Source organism: Camelus dromedarius, chromosome 19, assembly GCF_036321535.1.
Source record: "Camelus dromedarius isolate mCamDro1 chromosome 19, mCamDro1.pat, whole genome shotgun sequence".
Lineage (NCBI taxonomy): Eukaryota > Metazoa > Chordata > Mammalia > Artiodactyla > Camelidae > Camelus > Camelus dromedarius.
In genome coordinates this window covers 4,554,544-4,562,887 of record NC_087454.1, presented here as the reverse complement: position 1 = coordinate 4,562,887, position 8,344 = coordinate 4,554,544, and the positions used below count along the sequence as shown (strand labels likewise).

Sequence of the window (8,344 nt, the reverse complement as noted above, 5' to 3'; positions counted from 1 at the left end):
ATGTCACAGGGACTGCTCCCTGAGCAGCCTTACTGCTTTATGGGACCGCGTTCCTTCTGTGCGCATTATTTAGGAGCTAATACCTCACGCAATACAAATCACCTTCAGAAAGCTGACATTTTATCCTTTGCATGGGACTTCTTGTTCAAATACCCAACCATTTTCCAAGCATGGAGCATTGCACAGAGCGTCAGAACTCCAGCCAAGCCTGGGCGGAGGAGGGGTAGGTCAGAGGCAGACTCAGTCATATTTTAAATTTTCATTTCTTCCATTGGCTTGTGCCCTAAATGCTATTTAACAGTAGTTAGTGCCAATTTCCTTTCCTTCTGGGAACGTATCCGATGTGTACCCAACATGAATTTAATCCCTTATCAGAATTGAAAGAAGAGTTTGCAGGAAGTATGAACAATCTTCTCTGCAGACTTAAGAGTGAACAGTCTTGGATTTATCACTGGATTATGGGTTCTCCTGCCTAAGAGTGTTTTGGCCACTCTGACTTCAAACAGGGAATGTCAAAGTGGGACTCATCATAAAGGATTTACAGAAAATAGGGGAAGTCTGAAGAGGGACCTACTTAATCCATCCTATGCCTGAAAAGTGTAAGACTGGTGGTTCTCTTTTGGGTACACCTCATCACCATTTGTAACACCGTGTTGATGGGGAAATACATTCAAACCCATCAGTCAAAACACCCATGGTATCCTGCTTGTGCTGATGAGCAGAAACCAGAAGAGAAGTTACGTTCTTGGCTACCAGGAACTTATTTTTTTCTCTACATTTGCATAATCATAAAAAGCCATCACTCTATATTTTTACTTGCTGAGTTTCTCTAACCCAAACAATCCCTGGTACCCAGGTGTTTATTCCAGAGAACAAAGAAAATGTGGTCTTGAGAGATTCCCTTTTATACCTGTTTCCATAAAAAGGTTATTTATTAAGACAGGTCCCACCTATTTAGATAAAAGCAGAGGAGTTGTTTTAAGTGCTAGAATGACAGCATTCAGTTGGGATATGAAAACTGGAGTTAACTTTTTTTTTGTCCGTGAATATACAAAGGCATGGAAATAAGAATAGAGAATCTAAATTGTGTATTAAAAAAAGCAGCTCACAAATCCCAGTGATGTGCTAACATTTCAGTTACTCTGTTAGTGGGATTGAGGTGTAAATAAAAGCTCCCAAGCCGATAAGGGCGGCAGATACAATGCTATGCATTGAACGGCTCCCATGTTAATTTCCTCCTCCTCCTCCTGGCCCACGTTTCCTGGCCTCCCAGCAGTTAGGGACCAGGCTGAGCTGTCGGAAAGTCATGCTCGGCCAATGACCCCCCTGCCCCCACTGGCAGGACTGTCCACAGTCTCAGCCCCTCTTTTGACAATCTCACACACCACACATTCAAGGTAGCAGTGTCACAAGATAAAAGGATCCTGAGCCCCTGAGACATTGCTTGATAAGGAGCCACCAAAGAAAGCCATCTGACCAGCACAACATGAGCAGGAAAAAACCCTTTGTGGTGTTAAAGCCACTGAAATCTGCGGTTTATTTACTAGACAGCATGACCTATCCGGTCCCGATAGGATGTTCCCTAAGTCTTGTTATCTGACACTAGAAAACATTTCTTAAAGCAAGTAGTGTAGACTAAAGGAGATTTGTCATATGGAACATGACTCAGAGAACAAAAAGTAACATGAAGGATTGTATAAACTGCTCGAAGCCTGTTTATCTCACATGTAGAAGGCTCCTTCGTTCAGCTACTTCCCGTATCGGCCAAGCTTCCGGCCTGGCGTTTGATTCCCTCCACGGCCTGGCCATTTCCTGTCTCGCTAGCGTCATCTTCTTCTCCTTGCTTCTTATCTGATTTCTGGAAATACCAAGCCAGCCGCCCGTGGTTCCCTGCAGATACGCTGCCATTTCACGACTCTGCTCTTTCTTTGCCTCTTGCCAGGACCACGCTTCCCAGCCATCTTTAACTGGTCCACCGGGCACGTTTCCACCAGAGAAGTGGAACCACTGGCGTGACACAGAACGAGGGGTCTGCTCCCCAAACAACCAGTGGGAGCTGGTTAAATGGTGGGTGCATGGCTGTTGCTTCTGCATCTGGTGCTGAAGCTGAAAAAGCCCACAGGGCAGGCAGCAGGGAAGGAAGGTGCTCGTGAAAGGCAGCCCAGAAGCCGCTGGGAGCCCGGAAGACTGAGCGGAGCCCAGGGCGGCCTCTCACACCCCTACCTTCGGTGATGCTGCTGGGGAGGCGGGCATCTGTCACCACAGAGCTGAACACACCCTGGCCCAGGAGTCTAAGAAGTTGAACGAGAAAGTCCAGCGGGAATGGACGTCCTTGCAGGCCTGGTTGCTGCCTCATCCCAACAAGGTAAGTCTACAGATCTGCAACCGCAGGGGGGCCACAGCCAGTCCTGCACTGACGTCCTGGAGACACACAGGGCTGCTGCCTCTCCTCCGTCTCCCGGGCCTCATACCAGTGTCCCGCATGGCCTGTGCTAACCCAGAGCCGCACAGAAAAGGGGATTCTGGGGAATGTAGCTTCAGCTTGGTCAAGTTGACCAGTCTGAATTCACCATGTGGGCAAACTTCTATTCTTTTTTTTAAATTGAAATATAGTTGATTTACAACATTGTGTTAGTTTCAGGTGTACAGCAAAGCGATTCAGTTATACTATACACACACACACATTTTTTTTCAGATTCTTTTCCATTATAGGTTATGACAAGATACTGAATATAATTGCCTATGCTGTGCAGTAGATCCTTGTTGTTTATTTCTTTTATATACAGTAGTGTGTATCTGTTAATCCCATACTCCTAATTTATTCCTCCCACCTGCCCCCTTTCCCTTTTAGTAATCATAAGTTTACTTTCTGTGTCTGTGATTGATTCTGTTTTGTAAGTAAGTTCATTTGTACTATTTTTTAGATTCCACATATAAGTGATATCATGTAATATTTGTCTTTCTCTGTCTGATTCACCTCACTTAGTATGATAATCTAGGTCCACCCATGTTGCTGCAGATGGCATTATTTCTTTCTTTTTATGGCTGAGTAAGATTCCATTTTATATATATAAAATATATACCACATGTACTGTATGCAAACTAGGAGCATGGTTAGAAACGCAGGAGAAGAGCAGTGGAAGCTCTCTTCTCTCTAGCGCTCCGGCCCAAAGGCAGGTGTACCCCATGCTGGGCTGCCCCAAGAGGGTCACAATGTGGAGCTGCCCCCTACCTGGGGGACTGAGGATGGGTGAGTTTAGAATAGGACGTAACAGTCCCTGAACCTTTCTTAGGTAACAGACATTGCTCTGAACATCTCATGCTAGGACTCATTTTGACTGGAGTTCTGGAAGGTGGACATTTTACCCCCAAGGAGGATACAGGGCTGGTAAGCAGTCTGCCCACAACTGGTGCGGATCACAAGTGGATCTGTCCGACTCCAAATGCAGGCTTGTTGTGCTGCCTGAGTTTCCTCCCCAGCCCCAGTGTGGGGACCGCAGGTGGCCGGAATGGCCTGGTGACTCAGAGGGGCCTTAAACTGGAAGGGAAAGATGCGGTGCCATAAGCTGGTGCTGAAAAAAGTCCCGAGATGCTGATAAACAGTCCTCCCTGAACTGGCCCCACCCTCCTCCCGCAGAGGCTGGGCAGTGAGGGCTGGACGGAGGCTGCAGTTCAAAACACCACCTCCCTCCTCCCCCACCCTGTCCTCCAGCCCCTGGGGCTGCTCTGGCCCCAGCCGGCCTCCCCTACCCATCAGCTTCTTCCTTCCTCCCACGTCTTTTCCTACGGCTGGTATTCTTGGTGGCTCTACTGCTGAGGATCGCCCTGGATAATCTTGTTTAAAATAGAACCCTCCAGTGATGGTAATGTGAGGGACTGGGTCATAGGCTGGGATTTACGTGAAATCCTCAACATCCCACAAGTGGCCTGATTCTACTCCCAAGCTCTCCCACCCTGAATACACGTTGTTTCAAAATGCTTGGCTTTGCGAACAACGCATGATCCCTTTGGGAAAATCATGGAGGGCAGCGTGGTAAGGTGGCCTTGGGACTGAGACCAGCCCGAGTGTGAGTCTTGGTCATGTTTCTTACTACATGATTTCAAGCAAGCTACTTTTAAGCTGTCTGGGCCAGCCTTTCCTCATTCCCAAAATGAAGAGAGAGCCCACCGTTGGGTGGTGGGGAGGACACCTGGGATGGAGGCATGGGAAACACTGAGCGCAGAGCCTGGCTCACAGCAGGTGCAGTTGTGGGGGCATTGTGGTGGCTGCCAATGGCACTGTCCTACTGGGAGAGGTGGAAGGAAGTGGCTGGACTTGGAACAAGTCCACGGTAGCACTCAGGTGCTCAGCCCATGGGGGACTCTGAACAGTGCAGCTAAAATACAACCCCTCGCATTTCTCCATGTGAGAAGTAAACACTGCTTCTCTCCTTGATCAAATGGGATTCACTCATCCCCTGGAAGACCTACTGTGTGCCCCACACTAGATGGGGGAGGCATCTAAAGACCTCAAAGACATAGTTCCTGGCTTCAAGGAGCTTCCGATCTAAGTGTTGCTTAGAAGGAAGATGTGGACGATGTGAACAAGGGGTTAACAGCGGCTCTCTGCCTTCCTGCCGTTGCTACTCACAGCGGTAAATTCCCATCTGAACTGCAGCTGACCCTGTGCACACAATCATGTTATTCATATTCTTATAAACAGAGGGTACAGTATGTATAATTTCCTAGATTTCTGGGAGGGGATGTATCATAACTAAACTCCAACTTTTCCTTTGGAGAACCAGTCCCATTTGTGTCTGCTTAACTTCAAAGCAGAAACTAATTTTTTCCTTGTATGTGTCAGTAACTTGAGTGAAATTTGTCACTTGTTTTTATGAAAAATTCTTTGCCCTTGCCTTCATTGCGTTAAAAAAAAAGAAAAAAAGGAAAACCCGCCCACAACAGCTCACACTTCCTACATGGTACGAGGCACTTGAGATGCAGTGACGGGAGGCCGGTGTCATTTCTAGCCGTGGAAACTCACACGAGTCCCGGGAATGGCCTGACCCCGTCTGTCTGACAAGAGTCTATTTTCAAGTGTCTACCATGGAAGTAAGACCACTGGTGACATCTTGTTCCAATTTAAGCAAGGTTGAGCTGGGAGCCAGCTCCTTCAAATCATAACCAGCACAGAAATTACCTCCTACCAAAAAACCACAAGGGTTAGACGCTGTAAGAATGAATCCCGGAAAAGCTGGAACTCTCCGATCCAAGCATATTTCTGAAGCAATCCAGTCAAGAACAGCGTTTTCATTTTCTTTCGTTGAGGGCTGTCTTGTTTGCCATGGGATGAAGTAAAGGGTGGTTGGGGGTGACAAAGGGTAGCTTTATTTTGCCTTAAAACGAACTGACGTCCCTTTCACCACTCCGCCGTGCGCCAGAGCTATTTAGAAAATGCTCGACCTGTTTTTACCTTTCTATAGACATCTTTAATAGAGATACCGTGTCATTAGCAAATTACCCCAAAACAGGAGCTGACACACTCGCTCAGAAATGACTCAGAGTAAACAGGATGTCTCTCTAGGAGCGCGGCTCTCCCAGGGGAAAGCTTCCTCTGGCCTGCATTTTCCATCGCAGGCCTGCCTCAGTTCCCCCAAAGGGCCAAGAAGATGGTGACACTTTAGGGAGGTTCCCTGTCTACCTCCTAAACCCCAAACATGATTATGTACACTGTGGCTTTGAACTCTCAGTTTATTTAAAGTCTTTAAGTTCAAGTGACCAACGAGTAAGGAAAGAAACAGGAGGGGCCCTGAGATGATTCAAATAGGTGGGGTACCCCCAGGATGAATGAGCAGCGGCCAGTTCTCATTCAGGATCCAGGAACGTAATGTGTGTGTCACTATGGGGATGACGTTGGGCCTGAGGAGGGAGGGGGAGCGGCTGCAGGCCGTGGTCAGTGGTGGCCACTCTGACTGCTCTTGCGATGGAGGTGGGGAACACTGCTGGCACGGAACCATCTGGCACCACAGTCCCTCCGAGATGGTCACTGGTTACAACCTGAACTCTGTCCCTTCCTGCCCCCACAAAAAAATTCATATATTGAAGTTTTAACACCCATTAATTTAGAATGGGGCTGTGTTTGGAGGTGGGACTTTAAAGAGGTAATTAAGGTAAAATGAGGTCACTGGGGTGGGCCCCAATCTAATCTGATAGGTGTCCTTATAAAAAGAGACTAGGACACAGGCAAGGGCAGAGGAGAGGCCATGTGAGGACACAGGGAGGAGATGGTCATCGACCAGCCAAGGAGAGAGGCTGGACCAGACCCCTCCCTCACAGCCCCCAGAAAGAGCCAACCCTGCTCCCAGCTCCAGCGTGGACCTCCAGCCCCCAGAGCTGAGACAACCCGTGCCTGCAGCTGACGCCCACAGCCTGGTACCGTGTTCCAGAGAGGACAGCAGCCCTAGCAAACAAGCACAGCCATCTCCTCGGACGGGCAAGGTCAAGTTATTCTGGAATTGCTGCTAAACTTCACAGGGTCCCAAAAGTTTCTCCAATTAGGCAAATTCCGAAAAGCCTTTCTTCAGGATTTTTTTTTGTATTGCTTTTTTTTTTTTTTTAATAGGGGGAAGGTAATTAGGTTTTCAGGGGTTTTTGTTGTTTGATTTAATTTAATAGAGGTACCAGGAATTGAACCCAGGACCTCATGCATGCTAGGCATGCACGCTACCACTGAGCTATCCCCTCCCCGCCTTCTTTGGGATTTTAAAATTAGGAAAAGTAGTAGCCTCTGAGAAGTGTGTACCACCACAGTCCCTAATCTATTTCTATTCTCCTCACTCCGTTCATTATCAAACACCTCTCTCCCAGGTCCTTTTGAATCCTCGCTCACTTGGCTTCATCCCCCAACCGCACCACTGAACGTGCCCACAGGTCACCAGCAGCACCTCCAGGCCGCTGCTAAGTGCTTCCCCAATGACCATCTTTGTCACTGTAGCGGTTGACATTATCATCACCCCCCAACTTCTCCCCTTAATTTTTTTAACAGAAGGAATACTTGCTTTCTGTGAAAACTGTATACCCTACAAAGCATACGGGGTTCAAAGTAAAGACCCACCCCTACATGGCAGCCTCAGCCTCCTTAAAACAGCGGCGCTCAGTCAGGGGCGAGTTTATTCCCAGGGGACATCAAAGTCTGGCGATATTGTGGGGTCTCAGAACTGGGGCGGGAGGGCAGTGGACACACTGCTGGCCCTTGGTGGGCAGGCGCCAGGGATGCTGCCACCCGCCCTGCAGTGCACAGGGCAGCTCCCACCCCAGCGGGTGATCCGGCCCCAAGTACCAACAGCGCCGGGGTCGAGAACGCCTGCCCCGGGAGCAGCCCAGAAGTGCATCTGCACGGCCAGGCGGCGTGTTAGTGGCCCCGGGCTGTGGTACCAAGTGCCATGGACGGGGAGGAGGCTGAAACAGTAGACGTTTATTGTCATGATTCTGAAGGCTGGAAGTCCCAGCCCACGACGCCAGCAGAGCTGGGTTCTTCTGAGGATTCTTTTCTTGTGTTATGGACTAAGGAGGGTCCCCATTAAAATCCACAGGCTGAAGCCTCAGCCTCCAAGGCGACTGTGTTTGGAGATGGGGCCTTTGGGGAGGTAAACGTTAAATGAGGTTATAAGAGTGGGGCCCTTATCTCATAGGACTGGTGTCTTTGTAAGAAGAGAAAGGGACATCAGTGTGCCCACGTTCTCTCTCTCTCTCTCTCTCTCTCTGCAGGCACATGATGGGAAGTCCACGCGAGGACTCAGAGAAAAGGCAGACCCTGCAAGCCACGAAGCGAGCTCTTACCAGAAGCCAGCACTGCTGGCACCCTAATCGTGGGCTTCTAGTCTCCAGGATTGTGCCGAAATAAAGGTCTGCTGTTTAAGCCACCCGGTCCGCAGTGTTGTATTTATCACAGCATCCCACACAGACTAACACACGCTTGCCTGCAGGCGGCCATCTTCGCCGTGGGACTTCACGTGGCCTTCCCTCTGCGGACACAGATCTGCGCGCCAGCCCCTCCTCTTAAAAGGACACCAGTTAGATCAGGTTAGGGCCCACCCTAATGACATCATTTTAACTTAATTACCTCTTTAAAAACCATCTCCAATTGCAGTCCGATTCTGAGGTTCTAGGGGTTAGTACGTCAGCATATGGATTTGGGGGGACACAATTCAGCCCCCAACAGGCAATACTAAAGGTAACCCACAGGAACTAGCACGAGGGAAGGTGCACATCTGCTCCACGGCACCCTTTACCCCGGAGAGTCCAGGCCGCTCCCAGCCACGGGCTCACGTCCTCTAGATTTTTTAGGCATGAGTCACACATCCAC

General features: G+C 49.1%; 1 long non-coding RNA gene across 1 annotated transcript; it reads left to right on the top strand.

Annotated features, from left to right (window-relative positions):
• Positions 1-1,809: 1,809 nt before the first annotated feature.
• Positions 1,810-7,901, top strand: LOC105100453 (uncharacterized). Its single transcript, XR_838186.3, has 2 exons — positions 1,810-2,365; positions 7,747-7,901. It is a non-coding gene; the product is annotated as an uncharacterized LOC105100453 (long non-coding RNA).
• Positions 7,902-8,344: the final 443 nt, after the last annotated feature.